This window comes from Rutidosis leptorrhynchoides, chromosome 3 (genome assembly GCF_046630445.1).
Source record: "Rutidosis leptorrhynchoides isolate AG116_Rl617_1_P2 chromosome 3, CSIRO_AGI_Rlap_v1, whole genome shotgun sequence".
NCBI classification, from domain to species: Eukaryota; Viridiplantae; Streptophyta; class Magnoliopsida; order Asterales; family Asteraceae; genus Rutidosis; species Rutidosis leptorrhynchoides.
In genome coordinates this window covers 166,517,188-166,534,556 of record NC_092335.1, presented here as the reverse complement: position 1 = coordinate 166,534,556, position 17,369 = coordinate 166,517,188, and positions in this window count along the sequence as shown.

The window sequence follows — 17,369 nt, the reverse complement described above, 5'->3', positions numbered from 1 at the left end:
TATGTAATTTTGTTTTCATGTAAATAAGTCATGAATGATTACTCATATTTTTGTAATTTTATGAGATATTTCATGCTAGTTGCCAAATTATGGTTCCCACATGTGTTAGGTGACTCACATGGGCTGCTAAGAGCTGATCATTGGAGTGTATATACCAATAGTACATACATCTAAAAGCTGTGTATTGTACGAGTACGAATACGGGTGCATACGAGTAGAATTGTTGATGAAACTGAACGAGGATGTAATTGTAAGCATTTTTGTTAAGTAGAAGTATTTTGATAAGTGTATTGAAGTCTTTCAAAAGTGTATAAATACATATTAAAACACTACATGTATATACATTTTAACTGAGTCGTTAAGTCATCGTTAGTCGTTACATGTAAGTGTTGTTTTGAAACCTTTAGGTTAACGATCTTGTTAAATGTTGTTAACCCAATGTTTATAATATCAAATGAGATTTTAAATTATTATATTATCATGATATTATCATGTATGAATATATCTTAATATGATATATATACATTAAATGTAATTACAACGATAATCGTTACATATATGTCTCGTTTAAAAATTATTAAGTTAGTAGTCTTATTTTTACATATGTAGTTCATTGTTAATATACTTAATGATATGTTTACTTATCGTAGTATCATGTTAACTATATATATCCATATATATGTCATCATATAGTTTTTACAAGTTTTAACGTTCGTGAATCACCGGTCAACTTGGGTGGTCAATTGTCTATATGAAACATATTTTAATTAATAAAGTCTTAACAAGTTTGATTGCTTAACATGTTGGAAACATTTATTCATGTAAATATCAATCTCAATTAATATATATAAACATGGAAAAGTTCGGGTCACTACACCGATAGCCCCCAAAACAGATTTTAGGAGCGTTAATCTACCTCCCATAGAGATCATATTAGCCTTCCACGATGCAAGACATTTCTTAGCTTTGTCGATCATACATTTCCAACTCTCCATCCTATTCATATTGTAACCTACAGGCAACCCCAAGTGGTGGAATGGAAGAGTCGCAGGGGCGCATCCCAAAAGGCTCGCTAAATTATCAACTTCTGCCTTACTCACTCCAACGCCATAGAGTTGGGATTTTAGAAGATTAATTTTCAGTCCGGAGATTCGAAAGAAATAATCTAGAATGAGTCTGAGATTTGTCACGTTTACTTGAGACCATTCCCCCAAAAAATAGAACGTCGTCTGCATACATAAAAAGAGCCAACTTCTTAACATTATCACGCGCACCTACTCGAATGGGGGAATATAAAGCGGCATCCATAGCATCATATATAGCCGCCTTTAAACCTTCCATACAAATAATAAATAGAAAAGGAGACAAAGGATCTCCTTATCTAAGACCTCTACCAATCAAAAATTCTGAAGAAGGACTACCATTAATAAGAAGAGAAGCCATGGATGAAACAAGGCAAGCTTTAACCCAATAAATCCAACGAGGTCTTAGTCCGGATACAGCCCGCGCGATGCGGCGGGGGCTTTCGGCATGCGTATTCATATTTAACGTAATGTGTTAACGAGCACATTGGCTCTCTCAGAGAAGGTAAAACCTCGGGTAATCAAGCCCCCCGAGCGCGAGACCTGGTACCGCGTGAATTACGTATTATGTGTACCCTCTTGTCACACTCCATTTTTGAACAATTTGGCATAGTCAGGAATTGAAACCGGATGGTGTGCTTCATTAGGCAACTCGATGGCCACTCATACAAGCCTGAATGGTTTTAAAATTGATTAAATCCAGATTTTATAACTTTTTTTTGGACAAGAGTTAGTTGGGGATCACCCAGGGACTTAACCACCCTAGTATTATTTTTATGTACTATTATTATTACTAGTTGAAGAGTTAGTTTTGTATGTTGTGTATGTATGCATGCATGTATGTTTATTTGTACGTATGTATGTACGTATGTCTATGGAGGTATATATGTATGTATGTAGATTTGGTAATGTATGTAATTATGTTTATGTATGTATGTTTGCCTAGGTATGTAGGTATGCAAAGATGTATATATGCTTAAGTATGTTTTTTTATTTATTTTATTTGTAGGTGTGTATATATGTATGCATGTATGTATGTATGTATGTTTTTTGTTCATATGTGTAAGTACGACTTGGTATGTACCCACGTTTACGGATGCATGTATGAATGTATGTTTTTGCACGTATGTATGTTCTTGTAGATATGTATGTATGCATGTATGTATGTTTTTGCATGTATGTATGTTCTTGTAGATATGTATGTATGTATGTATGCACATATGTATATATGTAATACGTATGCACGTATGCATATATGTAATATGTATGCACGTATGTATGTATGTATGTATGTATGCTTATGTAGGTATGTATGGTAGGTAGGGATGGCACTCGCAGGTAACGGGCACAGATACTTAATATCTGTGACCCGTCCGTCAAGATTTTTCTTTACCCGCGGGTACTTGTTTACCCGCCAACGGGTAAAATTTTGTTCCCGTACCCGCGACTCGCGGTACCCGCAAACCGCCGCGGGTTTACAAAATGTGCACTTTAACTAATATTTAATTACGTATACCCGATACCCGCGGGTAAACCACGAATAATTATGAAAATACATTAAATTATATACTATATAATTAAGTATATATATGCGGGTAAACGGGTATACTGGCGGGTAGCTCAAATGGGGATCACAGATTGACGGGTATGAGATACCCGCAACCCGCCAACGTGTACAAAATTTTACCCGCCCCGTACCCACGGGTACATTTTTTTATAAATACCCGCCCGTCACGGGCACGGGTACCCGCGGGTCACGGGTTTTTTCTGCCCATTGCCATCCGTGTAGGTAAGTATGGTTGTATGTTTGTATGGATAAATGTATAGATGTACGTAGTTATGTCTCATGTATGTACGTAGATATGTTACATGTATGTACGTAGGTATGTATATAGCTTTATGTATTTATGTGTGGGTGGGTGGATGTGTGGGTGGGTGGGTGGGTGGGGGGTCGGGGGGAGTGGGTGGGATGGGGTGTGCGTGTGTGTGTCGCGCATCGTTTAGTGCATCTTGAGGCCATTATGGCGGAGTGATATCGGCTAACATTTTTACCCCCGATATTAGCCCCATTTATGATAAAGTAATTGACTTTATCATCTAAATAAGCATTTATTTGCTTCATTTGGTAGATTATGTAATTACAAAGGCTATGTTTCAAGAATCACTAAAAACAGATGAAAAACGAGGAAAAACGAGCAAAACCGGCTAAGACGATTAATTCGCGTGTAAATAACTTATTTTATAATTTTTAGAAAAGTTTATTTACTTAATCTCATGTTGTAGGACATTTAATTACGAATGCGTGGGCGCAAGATTCGTCAGAAACGGAGTTGAAACGAAGATTCTAGAGCGAAAACGGTGAAAGACAAGTTACGATCCAGCAAACGGCTTGCCAAACGGCCTGCCATAAGGAAAAATGGCCATCCAGAAAACGGGCACCAAAACGGCTTGCCAGTACAAACGGGCTTGCCAAACGGCCTACCAAACGGCTTGCCATCCGTTTGCAAGCAAAACTCAAGTCTATTTAAAGGGTCATTATCATCCATTTCAACACACACCTTTCTCACTTCTCTTTCTAAAACATCTCTCTATTGTCGTTCTCTAGTGATCAGAAGGAGATTGGTTCTCTCTCTACTTTCTCTCTCTAGATTCTAAATAGAGAAAAGTACAGAGATTAGGAAAATAATTATCTCTCTATTGTCACTCTCTAGTGATCAATAGGAGATTAGTATGTAGTTACTAGTAGAAGCTATCAAGCATTGTAACGCTATGGATATTATGAAGAAATACAAGTGTTATTCTGCTGACATTATATATCCTTTCTTTTTTTAATTTATTATAATATTCTTACTCGGTGTTTGTGATTTATTAATATTAGAAATGCTTGTTGCCATGATGTGTGAGTAATTGCTTGATTGTTTGCCATGATTTAATAATGTTAGTTAGAGATGATTATCGTTTCGTACTCGCTTTCTGTCTATGATATTAAAACTCGTTATTATCGTCCTTCCACCAATAAACGTGATTAAAACCTTTTATAAAGTCGACAATTATTAGGTAATTAATTATCTGTGTTTATACATTGGTCAAGGTATGAACCCATCGAAAATACTATAAAGTACATGGGGAATTACCGTAGGACCAGATCAAGACATTGGTCAAGAGCATAAGACTTGAGGTAATACTGTTGCAACAGTAGAGTACAGTGTTAATGTACTATAAGACTACTTGAGCATGGTCAAGGTTAGAAGCTACTGAACCACTATAAGTCTAGTACTTGGTGGATAACTAAGGGATTTATTGGGTAGATTTAAGTAAGGGCTGGTTTAGATCATAAATGGGAATTTACGCACTACAATACAAACTAAGCTTGTAAGTCTTTAAGGATGACTGAGAACTATCAGAAGTTCTAATTTGTCTACAAACCCTTAGATTTTACCAAACCATTGACAGGAAGAAATTCGAAACACAATCATAATCATTCACTTGGGTGATACACTAAGGTGTTAAGAAAGGTTGGATATTATCTATGTGACTATGCTACTTTATTCGTGCGCCCAAGGTATGTATTGCATCCAAGGTGGGCCGCTTATATCCTTAAACTGGATAAAGCGTCGGGAGTTGAGCATAGTCCATCTGATCAGAATCACGATAGCCTAGTTCCTCGTGACATGCTAATCGAGAAATCAATTAGTAGGGAATCTAGTGTTTACACCAAGGTATATCTATCCAATGAGTATCTCGCAATCATCCCAACACTACGTTATCTTAAATCATGGTGAACCACGTCTTCTCTGTCCTTAGCTGTTGCGTGCTATCTAGCTTATTTTAGTTATATTACTTTAAATACAATTATAAATCAAATCAACCCAACTATAGTCTTTACACAATTTGATATTCTAGATAAAAGTGGTGTCTAGAATAAACCGGTTGAACTTGGTTGTTGGATTTTCCAAACAATCGCCAATTTATTGGGACCAAAAGGATCCTGCCTCCCCACACAAGGTGTACCTGAACACTAGAAGAAAAACAAAACTGGTACATTGAAAACTGATACATAAGGCCCATATCTATAGTTTTCAAAAACGGTGGCCAAGCCGGCGGCTTCAGTGGGAAGCCGACGGCTTCAGTGGGAAGCCGACGGCTTCAATACCAAGCTGGCGACTTCAGAGATCCGGCAATCCTTTTGATTTCGTTTCCATTTTTAGCTTTTTCTTGGGCTTTAAGTACACGGAATTGGATTTAGGCCGGCGGCTTCAGTTGCAAGCCGGCGGCTTTACTGCTATCTCTCGATTTCTGATATTTTCTGCAGAGTTCTGGAACTTTCTAGAACATTCTACCCAAGCCGGTGGCTTCAGGTGCCAGGCTGGCGGCTTCATCTTGCTTTTTGCAGATTTTACCTGTTTTTGATCCTGTTTGATACATAACTTCAATAAAATCGTTAAAAATACCTTTCCCCTTTTTACCCATTTTAGTGTGTTTTCGAATTAAAATGTCTTTAAAATGTTAAGATAACTCCTTAAAATGTTATCAAAATTCTGTATAATTTAGGAGTTATCACTAACAACATGCATAAAATGATTGTTACATAATGACTTTATGGTGACGTTTATTAAGTTGTACAATCATTTCATGCATGTTAACGACAGCTCTAACGGATGTTGTTTGCAAAAAAATTTTAAATTTATTTACGCATAGGTATGAGTCGAGTCATTAATTCTATTAAATATACTGACTATCATCATGAAACAAAAGCACTACCACTCTTTTAATTATTCATAATACATTCTTTCTAATTACGTAGGACCAATTCAAATTTCATAATAACGAGAGTCGACTTCTTTAAGTGACCTTTGTGCATGGTTCATAGAGCACTTGTCTATGTAATGCAAATGAACATGTACAACAAAACTTTGTTGGTCTAATCGGAACATAACCATACTTGGGGGTTTCATACCCAAATGGGAATGAGATATTACTTTCTGTTAAGTAAATAACCCTTTTAATGATTTAATTATGACAAAATAGAGTAATTAACACTAAATGTATATATGTGCGGCCAACATAGATTATTTAGATGTTTTAAGTGTAAAAATAACAATGTATGATGTGTCTTAATGTTATAGTGTGATGCGTATACTTTCAGCACAAAGTATTCTATACTCAGGTTTTTTCGTGATGACAATAAATGATTGCTGTTGAACTAGCAGAAGATATACAAAAGAACCAACAGATGATCCGGCACAAAGCACTTCGGCTGATTATGTATATTCTCTAAAGACATAGTTTGTTTCTTGTGTTGTCTAGTCACGCATGCATCCAACTGACATTGAAGACTAAGTTGAAGAAAGAAGGTTACAGTTCGGTGGTGACAAGTGACCTCAGAATACAATGTGGAATGAAGAAGTACATCGCATGCGCAATTTATCAATGTATTTATCAACGCCTTAGGAACTCAATATTCTAATTTTTATTTAATTAATACATCCTACCATATTAGGAGTCACCGAATTTGCTACAGAACAAATAAGAAAGCCACGTGCCTACAGTTGCTTTCTACAATACATGTCGACTAAATTACAAACATAGTTTGAACCAATGATCAATAGAGGATTTACCTGAACAATAGAAACTATATAAATAGATACGGTCAACAATTGTTTTTGATAGTTGTGTAGGAGCTTAAATTGCTTAGACTCTTAAACTTGTATTCATTTTAGTGTGTTCTAAGCAATCAAGATGTAATTCGTATCAACCAGTCATCTATTCTGCATTTTGATGACCATGATTCTTTAGATTATATATCATAAAATAATAAGTTGAAAATTACTATAGACTCTCTTTAATTTTATGTTGAAAGTTACTATAGACTCTTTAATTGTATGTTTACTATCATAACTCGCTTAAATTGCATACTTTAGAAAAAAAAAATTATTCACCCCTACAATACTTCATGTTGTTATTGGGACCGATACTTTCTAGTGTGACCTCACTTGACAAGTTCCGGTTAAGGTTAACGTTTTTGCTTGATCTTTTTTCTTAATCGATTGGCTCTTAAAGATAATTTGGTTAATTGAAATATTGACATAAATAGTACTATAAATAGTACTCACTGTTCATGTATGTTGTCTCGGGGAACCAACTTATTTTCATCGAATGTAATCTTGATACTCAAGTTTGGCATGGAATTTGTCTAGTAATCCTTTTCCTTCTTTAAACTCAGTTTTAGATATTACATCATGGTGGGACTCGTTCAAAGGTAATTAAAGGATTGTGTTTGAAGTTATTTCGCGTTCTACATTTTGGTTCATTTGGAGATATCACAACAACATAACGCTTGGAGATAAGAAGTTCTGAAAATGTCACGTTAATCGATTCATAGTAAGTCATAGCTATCATGTGCACCTAAGTAAAATCGTTTGTTAACAAAGATGGGTTGTGTACATATCATGACCCATAACTTATAAATCCAGTTGTCAAATACATAATTTGTTCATTGTTAAAACATCAAAATATAAATATCGATATTGCGATGCTAGAGGCATATTTGGCACAAAGCTTCTTGGAGTTTTTAGCTTATACGGAGTAGTTTTTATGAAAAAGCTCTTATATAATAAAAAGATTCCTTTAGTTAAAAGAGCTTAAAGATATTAGACTGAGGGGAAAAAACAAAAAACAAAATGCTAATTGAACTAGAATTTAAGAAAAAAACTCATAGCTATTTGTTATTTTACTATCTATTTCAATAGTGAAAACTACTCTATCAAACACCTAATACATATAAAAAGCTACCAACTACAAGCTACTAATTACAAGCTTAATGGCTAATAGCTAATAGCTATCAGCTACCAGCTAGTTTTGCCAAACATATTTTAAAAGTCGAAACTTGATAACTACCGCCAACAACAGATCTATGTGGAAAGAGAACACGAGATGGTTAAATTAACATTTGTTTCTTGTCAAGTTTGTAATTTAAGGGATGATTGTCTTTGGGTTTAGAACTTGTTTATTTTATTTTCACGTTTTCAAATCGTAAATAATCAGTTTATAGTGTTTGGCAAGTTAAACAAAGAATCAATTATTTGCGATTTGAGAGACTCAAAACGTGAAAATGAAAAAGCAAGTCACCTCTTACTGCAGCAAAACGTGATTATCAGATTATTGCATTTTACTTGTTAATTTAACAAATAATCAGATTTATCATACACTTAATTGACTGATTATTTGATTATTACGTTGTCAAACAGTATAATCAAATCCAAACACTATTAATTCATAACACGTTTTGATACATATGATTATTTGATTTTAATTATCTTAAACGCATAATTAATTTTCAAAACGCAAACACAAACACCCCTCAAATTAATCAGTAGATAAGTTGTTTGGCTTATATTAAACCACACGTAAATATAAATAAAAGATGAATATTACATATTTGTGGACTCATGGCCGATCTCAAGAATTTAAGTACCTGAAACGAGGTGGAAAAAAAGTCCTTATGCCCTAACGAATAATATAAGTTATTTAAAAAGACACTTAGACCATAACAAATAATATAATCTATTTTAAAAAGCACTTTAGGCCTTGTTAGGATGGTAATGCACCTTGATTTCTTTTTTCTGGGGCATTTGATTGTTATTTTTGGGCCTACTGTGGTTCGTTTTTGCTGCTTCAGTTGTGTTTTACTAGTTCTGATGGTTCTCAAATCTCTGATTGTGCATGTATATGTAAAAAAAATTGGGTCACTGAAAATTATATGTTTCGAGCGGTCGATCATGTTGCTCTTCCTCGAAGCCTCCCTTGAAAAAATAGATATATAGTCCTCTTTGATATTCATATTTTAATTTTAATTTGAATAAATAACCATGCATTAGTAATGGAAAGATCCCCATTCCCTAACCACTTCATCCTAAATAACCTGAAGTGTGTTAAGTGTGACTAACTTGTCATAGTTCAACAAATAATCCATATTTAATTTAATAATTGCCAAAGACCCCCAATTTATTCATACTTTCAGGCATCTAGTGTTGTTTATTTTTTAAAATATTTTTATATGAAGATCTGTGTATTTTGTCTTTAGAGTAGATGTGGCTTAAAGGTGTGTATGACATGTTGAATACTGAAGACTGATTAATTTATGTCTGCAAAATAACTTAATCATGAAACATTATTTAATCCTATGTCATCAGAATAAAAAAACAGTCTGCAGTGTAAACGTTTGCGCGCGCGTCAGGGGCAGATTTAGGCATGTGCTAAGACCATTTCTACTGGTTACGCTGACATCAGAGGCAGTTTTTGCGCTTTTTGCCCAAAAAGTGCAAACTGGCTGTGAGTCAGCAGGGTCAGTTTCTGACCTTTTCTAACAGTCAGGGTCAGTTTTTGTGTCAGTTTTCAGTATGGTCCATCAGTTTATTATTTTTTAAATTTTATATTATTTGTAACACATTTATTATAAAAATAATATTGACGATTATTAAAAAAATAGAACACGATTAAAAAAAGTAATAATTAAAAATCCTAAACACGATTACAAATTTATTAAAAAAAGTCCTAAAACGATTACAATTAAAAAACTAAAATTAGAAGTTAAAAAACTTAAAGTCCTAAAATTACTTATTTTGCCCGTCGTACTAATAGTTTCGGTTGTCGGAAAGTTCACCATCGTGATGAACGTCGAGGTTTGTGTAGCAATGGTTGGCCATTTTTTTGATTTGTGAATTGTGGAAATGGGTTTGATTGTGTAAAATTTGAGAGTAAAAATTGAAATGTTGTGTGTAAAAATGGGATGGAATGAGTTATATTTATATATAAAATTATGTATTTAAAAAAAAAAAAAAATGAGTAAACGGCTCTATAGCCGTTGGGGGGACACATACTCCACGTGGACCAATGAAATTCAAACAGCAAATCTAACATTTTTTCCGTCATAGTCCTAACTAATGCCCCAAACTAACGGAAACTGACGCCCCGTTAACGGCCGTCAGTTTTCGTTAGTTTTGCCACCTAATCTGACCTTGGCAAACTGACGGATCACTAGAAATGGTCTAAGTGTGCCATTGCACGTGGCTCATAATCTAATGGGATCCAAGAAAAAGCCAACATATATTATATATAGTGATCCAACTCATTAATTACTCCAGAATATTAGTATTATTGAATTTATTATTCACTGTATATGAAAAATTTATCATAGAAAATGTCTAGTTTGTATTTTCGGAATAAGGTTCATAATTTTAATAAGAGACATAATAAGATATACAGACTGGAAAATAAACGTCACCATTAGTCTCAAAAACAGTTTCTCCAAGTCAATTATGCCTTACGCATATGAATTTGGGTATTTGGCCCAAAAAGAAGAGCCCATTTAATCATGAATGATACGACATCGTTCAAATCTATATTAGATTTACTCTATTTGTTTGTTTAAACAATAAATTCTGACACATGTAATATTTTGTTTAGGAAAAAAATGTAACTTTTGTTGATTTGATTGTTGCATTTTGCCAATTAATCCAATAATTTAACCATTTTTGCGTTTTTTTTATCCATGTAAGTTTTCAACTTTGTCAACCTTCTTCTCAAAGATCCCACACTTACAAACAAATCTTATTCCCTCACAAAAGTCGATACTATCTTAACCATCTCTCATTCTTTTCAAAATACCCTTTATGATTATGATTGTTTAATACTCTCTCTATTTCAATTAAAATGTCCACTTTGACTAAAGATATGAATTAAGACAATCTCACTAATTACGATTTTCACAGATTAAGTTTCATATCTAACGACTAGAATTTTCCAATTAGTTGAATGGGAAAGGCAGAATACTAATATTATGCCCGGTGGCAGATGTCGGTGCGTTAATATAAATTCCAAATTCTAATATTATTATTCGTTTATTTTAGTTATTTGCTACTGAACATTATTGTAAGCGTATATTGACTCTTGGATATTGTTTGCTAAGTTATATTGATAATCGTATGTCGAGTAATGAGAATGTCAAAGTTTGAATCCAAGGTTATGCTGACTCACCATCGATCGACAAACAGAGTCTATCGATCGACAGAAGCCTTTGTCGGTAGACAGAGCTAAGTCGCTGGAAGTTGACTAACAGTCGACTGAGGGAAACAGTCGAGCGACACACAGAGTATGTCGATCGACTGTCACTGCTGTAACAGATAGATGACCGGGCAAGACGTAAGCTGACGAATATGCCCTTAATTTTGTTTATGTGTTATTATATGCTTTTATTTTAATAGTATGTTTATTATGTTTATTATTAATTTACTATGTGGTTAAGACCAGTTTGTGGTAAGGGTTACGAACAAGTTCATTTGTTTAAATTGGACTCCGTTAGGGTCACCTAACGAAGTACAAATGATATCAAATAACTCTGGTAAATATCTGATGTGCGTAGAGGTGTATACGAAATAGTTATATTTTTATTACTAAATACTATTAAATACGATACAATTTTACACAAGATATTTATTTATTTAAAGAGTGAATATACCTAAACCTTGCTACAACATTTATATGCAGTGTACCTAATCGTACAGTAGTGTAGTTTTTAGTAAGTCCGGTTCGTCCACAGGGAACTAGCCAAGTTTAACGATATATTTTTAAAAACTATATTTGTATATATATATATATATATATATATATATATATATATATATATATATATATAAAAGTAGTATTATTATTATTATAAAAGGGGGTTTTTACCGTTTAATGACCGGTTTGTCGATTTTAAAACTTTAGTCGCAGTTAAAACCTAATGTAAAATATTAAAAATAAATATAACTTAATTTAAAGCGTAAAGTAAATAACGATAAATAAAAGTGCGATAATTTAAAGTGCGTAAATAAAATGACAATAAATAAAATTGCGATAATTAAAAAGTACGATAATTGAAAGTGCAATTAAATAAAATGACAGTAAAAAACAGTGCGATAAAATATGAAATAAAGGAATTATGCTTATTTAAACTTCCATAATCATGATGTTTGACGTGTTGATTTTAGTTTATTACCATAGGTTAATTGTTCTTTGTCCTGAATTATTCAATATGTCCATCTGGTTTTTGTCCATAATAGTCCATCAGTCATAAATATAAAGTGCGAGTGTCCTCCTCAAATTATCCTTATATCCGAAGTCAAATATTCCAATTAATTGGGGACTTAAACTATAATTACACCAATTTTCCTTGTATATAATTCACCCCTGTTTTAATAAGTCCATTGACTATTAATCCATTCCCGTGTCCGGTTAAATGAACGATTATTAGTACTTATAAATATCCCGCCCATCGTGTCCGATCGAGTGTATATGGTTATGTATAGGTACGTCCAATTGTAAATCTTTATATTAAATTAACGAACTATCATTCAATTAAACAAATATAAAACCCATTAATAGCCCATAGTCTAATTTCCACAAGTGTCGTTCTTTTGTCCAAACCCCAATTATGGTACAAAGCCCAATTACCCCGTCTTTAATATTTTAGCCCAACATCATGATTACTTCGGCTTAAATAAGCATAATTATAACTTAGCTACGAGACATTAATTTAAAAAGGTTGAACATAACTTACAATGATTAATAATAGCGTAGCGTTACATGGACAGAATTTCGACTTACACACTTACAACATTCGCTAACATACCCTTATTATTAAACTTTAATATTAAAATTATAATTAAAATATAAATATAAATATATATATGAGAGGAGTGAGAGATAGATGATAGAGTACTCCATTCGTCCGAAAAACTGACTTTTTATAGAATGTGGCGTGCTACAGTGATCCATGCGATCGCATGGATCTTGTGCCTTCTGGCCATGCGATCGCATGGCGACTTTTTACAGCTCAAGATCTTTTGTTTGTTTATTTGCCGACGGTTTTATTATATAATATAATATATATATAATTTTAAGAATTAATTATATATTATATTATATTTATGTGCATAGTTGACTTGTAATTTTTAGTCCGTTGCGTCGCGCGTTGAGAGTTGACTCTGGTCCCGGTTCCGAATTTTTGAACGTCCTTTCGTGCTATTTAATATCTTGTACTTTGCGTTTTGCGTTTTGTACTCTTGTAATTTTGAGACGTTTCTCATCAATAATTTGAACCACTTTGATTGTACTTTGTACTTTTTAGCTTTTTGGTCGTTTGCATCTTCAAGTCATCGAATCTGTCTTTTGTCTTCATCTTTTATTATTTAAACGAATATCACTTGTAAATAGAACAATTGCAACTAAAAGCTTGTCTTTCTTGAGGGATAATGCTATGAAATATATGTTCGATTTTAGCATTATCAAATATTCCCACACTTGAGCGTTGCTTGTCCTCAAGCAATATAGTCTTGAAATAAAAATACTAGAATCACTTCTTTATTCTTCACACTTTGTACATCAGTGATTTTTATACGGCAGTATGAACAATGGTAGTAACGATGTGGTTTACAGTCCCACATGACTATGAAAATTTAGATCCTTTAAGGAAATTGGATCTTTATGAAAACATTTGATCTTTTAAAAATAAAATCTAGCTTTTACCCTAGATAAGTTTTTCGGAATAACCCTTCACCGGTGTTTGCAAAATCTTTTTGTGGGTTTTGTGGGTTTCAGATTTGAAAATTTTAGCTCAAAACTTGCGGTTTTGTGTCACCCACTTGCTAACCTTGTATTAGGAAAGCAACACGTCCAGTATACTTGCTCCGTATATTACCTTTTGGTAAACTACCGTCCGGTCGTAAAGGAAAGCGTTGAACAAGCAACTGTTGAGGCAATGTCCCGTGACATGCTTTTGATTATGGTCTATATCGTGTCGGATGCAATTACTATCCTTTGTAGGAGCAATAGTAAAGATCACCCTATAGTTTTTCGGTCTGGCACAAGGTCCTGTCTTTGACCATGCTATGCAACCACCGTTCTTACGGTTGACAGCCGATTTGGTTCAGGTGATCTAATGAATTCCAGGTGAATCCTAGGATTTTACGTTCAATGGTAATGAACGCATTGAAAATGGGTTTTCAGAAAACAAATCGGTTTGTAATTTGATCAAAATATTTTCTCGTTAAAGCTCGAGTTTAGATATCATCGAATTCCATGAGTTTGTAATTCTCAATCTTTAAAGTCAATCTCAAGGATTGAGTAATATCAGTCTTAAAAGCTGATTTTTGATCTTTAAGGAGATTATCCTTTCTGGGGATCTGATTCATTAGTCTTATAAGCTAATTTGCATGGTGCCCCCCATTGTACGAGACGGATCCTCTCATGGTTAGGATAAGTCTGACCACTTGGCGACCCTGTTTGATGCTGAGGTCCGTGGATTTTCAGCTAATTTTTGAGAAAACTTTTCAAAGTTTTTCGTAGACTCTACAACTGGTCTGGACGACAACTTCCTGACCTAAATCAAGAAGCGCGTGTCTTTTTCGGAAGACTTTACTTCCTTTTAATGATGGAATTGATTCATCGTGTTGATCCATCTTTCTTTCAAATATATTATAAGAATTTGGGTAAAACTGATAAAATTGTCCAAAACAAAAGTATCTTCAATTATTTGTACAAAAATATGTGATATATGTTATAAATAATTTGGTAAATTTTTCCCACACTTGGCTTTTATTTTCCTTTCTTTGCCTTTTTATTTTCCTCTATTCCATTTTAAATGAATTCTAACATTTTGGGTTATTTCTCAATTTATGTCCTTTCCGAGGTAACAATAATTTCGGTGTTAACACCTAGTTTTATCGTTCATAAATTTGTATAAACATGATTTTGAGTTCATTTAATTGAAAATTTTGAAAATTTTTACTAGAATTGGGTAGTCAGTATATAAGACTAGAGTTGTTCTTTATTATCAGAGAGCACTAGATTCTAATACAACTACTGCGTTACTAGTATTTTTAATGGTAACCAAGTGTATAAGTTAAATTTTTTTTAAAAATCTGAAAGAATTTAACCCCTTCCCACAATTTAAATTATTGAGGGAGATTAGTGTAGAAAAATGATTAAATTTTACCAAAGTTTCCAAACATATTGGCGTTTGTTTGTTGAATGATAAATGGTGCACATTATTTGTTCATTCCTTCTTATTGTTACATCTCATTTGTTTTTCGTTTTGTCGTCAAAATTAGTAGCTTTTGCTGAACTTAATGTCAGTCTTTGAAAATGAGCTGTTTTACCCTGTTGTGTACAATTGACAATATTCATACATACAAATAATAACACGCATGGTAATTTGAAATGGGACTTAACATCCCACTTTCAAATCAAATATGAAATATTAGTACAACATAATAAAAATATTAAACATTACATTAAAAGTATCACAATTTTATATGTTTAAACATAAATAAATAAAAATAATAAAAAGATAAAAATCATAGAAATCACCAACGGGAACTATATCAATCTGGATAGGGGTTCCAGTTCATGTCGTCAGGCGGGTTCCACGGTTGGTTATAGGTGTACTGATAGGCCCGGTTAGGGTCGTAGAGAGTAAATGGTGGTCGCATATCGGGCTGGTGTGGAGGATAGTAAGCAGGTCGGGTCGGTACGTAGTTATTTGGTACCTAAGGTGATAGCTGGCTCATGATCTGATGCTGATGATAGTGCCATCTATCATGATGTCATTGCCTGGAATGCTCGTACACATTCTCGGCTTGCCACTGCTCGTACCGACTATGTCTATCCTAGTTTGTCATTTCTACCTCATCTATACACTGGTAGACATCAGTCATAGCCTCCCTAATGACATCCCTAATGTCATCCGGTTCCTTCATTTCCTTATCTGAACCTCTCTCTACCTGTGGATGACGGCCATCATATGGTATTGCCTGATTGCGTCTGCTCTTTAATACCTTTGCACCCTGATAGACCTTCAATCCTAAAGTATCAACCTGTTCCCTACACACCATCAGTGGACCTCCTTGGTCCCTATCTACACCCAAATACTCTCTAATGAGAGTAACAAAAATACCTCCTCCTATTATTCCCCCGTCCTGTATTCCTGCCACTATTTTGGACAGATAAAAACCAACACAGTAGGGAATATTAACAAAGCTTCTAGGGTTTCGAATACACTTAAGGTAAAATAAGTCGTGTAAGGTCATCTTCTCCTTATTTTTACCTCTTTGTGTAATCGAATTAGCTAAAAATCTATGAATAATACGTAGCTCTGCTTTGTTAATATCTAAATAGGAGTGTCTTCCTCCCAGCGAAAAAACATTATAATTTGACATACGCCTCCAGACGGCGTCCGCGTCAAAATTCCTATCTACCCGCTCCTCATGATAAATCAAATTTGTACAATCGGGTAGTAGTAATTCACCAGGAGTGTAAATCTGTAAAGCCCTGTCCATGTCCAGCATGGACATCCTGTACATCCTACGGCCAATTAAAAATCTAAGAAAACTTCTATCATCTAACCTAACTACATCCGCATTAAGTGAAATAGTACTCATAAGCTCAACGCACCACTCTTTATATACAGGCCTACGAATGGTGAATAAACGTTCCCAATCGGGAAAAGAAGAGCTGCCATACCTTTGGATCAGATGCTGTCTAACTGAGTTAACTAGTTGGACTCTTTTCAAAGGCTCCCAATCGATTTCCCTTGGCACTTCAACATTTTTCGTTACTAGTTTAAATTTGTTACTTTGGTGCGTCGGGTAATCTCTCCAGCTTCGATCAAATCTCAAATTAGGATGCAACTGTTCTTCATGAATCGTTGGGTGTTCTACTATCGGATGAATCAGAAAAATTACGTAGGCATTAACATATTCTTGTTGCGGATCATAGTATGGTACGTGTTGATCAGGTTGTTGTTGTTGTTCCTGTTGTTGCTCCAGTTCATATTGCATTTCTAGTTCAGGTTCCGGAGCAGGTTGCCTAGATGATGATGATGCACCATCAGTATCGGTAAATCTGTGCAAAACACATTAAACACAAAATTTGTACATCCAAATATGCATTAGTGTTAGCAAAATAACAACTTGAAACAATTACAATAACATGTTTAATCAAAATTAAACTTATACACATTTTCACAATTTTAACAATTCTACACTTTTTCAAATAAGCATATATGAAAATGTTTACAAAGTTCATAAGCATTCAACTCAAATAACATGTTAAAATAACCATTACTAGCAATCAAACAAGTTTCAAATGGCATTTACATCAATTTAATCAAGTTCATGAATTTTAGACCTAAAAAGTCCACTTTAATTCACAAAAATCATGTTTAGGATCAAAGTTTAGATCATTTAG